Consider the following 1,242-nt stretch of genomic DNA (forward strand, 5'->3'; position numbering starts at 1 on the left):
CTGGGGGACTACTTCCGTTTCGGTTTGTGCTTCGTCGTGTGTGAGAGACAGTTGCTTCTACTGTTTCCACGTCTCGAATCTCCATATATCCAATGCATCCAACTCTGTTTGGATGTGTGCTTCGAAGTGTCGATAGATACCTCAGGTCAAACTTCATTGTATTGACTTTTTCTAGATACATTTGGTGTAGTCATGTCCCCTACACGTTGAGTTCGTTTAACGTTTACTTCATTGTATTGACTTTTTCTAGATACATTTGGTGTAGTCATGTCCCCTACACGTTGAGTTCGTTTAACGTTTACTTCATTGTATTGACGTTTTCAAAATTTGGAGCATATTTTGTGTAGCTTTTCATTAAACAAGCACGTTATGTTTGCACAATGTCCTAGATCCTAGTTTTTTATATGACACATTGCTTACAAGTTCCGACTCCTTTCAGTTCTACAGTGTTCCTACAATAAGTCGATCTAGCGATAGAAATTATATATATATATATATTGCAATCTAAGATTCTTTTATAAATGCAAGAAAAACAAAACAGTGATTGTAAAATGTGAGGCACCGTGGTGAAATCAGGCGCTGGTCACCGTGGTGAAATCAGGATCAGGCGCTGGTCACAATGAGGAAATCAGGCGCTGGTCACAATGAGGAAATCAGGCGCTGGTCACCGTGAGGAAATCCACAAGAAACAGGCATTCTCCAGTCAGTTTGTCAATTCTTTTATCACATTTTTGTTTTTTGGCTCAACACCTTTTATGTAATTCTAGAACAACACATTTCCATGTGAATGTTACGGAAGAACGTAGATTAAAGGCACAAAATATGTCATCTTTTAGTTTTCAAGGTCTCTCAAGCTATTGAAGTAACCAAACTTTGGCGGCCATTTTCTCGCTAATTTTACCGCTGAATCCTGGTGTCCCCACCTCCTTCAATCACAATTTTTATATTTCAAATTCTCTTCAGGATAAAAGGGTATTTTTTTAAATTGAAAGCAAGGCAAAAGAAGATGATGTCAATACCTCCTCATGCCCAAAAATTGATTGGGTTGATTTAAATCAGTTGGTTTTTTTTATCTTAATCAACTTGATTTTTTAAATAAAAATTAGTGATTTAAATCACTTTTTTTTAAATGTATTCAGTTTTTACATATTTAAACATTCAGAATTTCTTTCCTTGGTTTTATTAAACAAATATAAGGTTTAGTAGACTAATATAATCATGCTTAAAAGTCTGCTTCCCCCC

Source organism: Aplysia californica, unplaced genomic scaffold (genome assembly GCF_000002075.1).
Source record: "Aplysia californica isolate F4 #8 unplaced genomic scaffold, AplCal3.0 scaffold01040, whole genome shotgun sequence".
Lineage (NCBI taxonomy): Eukaryota > Metazoa > Mollusca > Gastropoda > Aplysiida > Aplysiidae > Aplysia > Aplysia californica.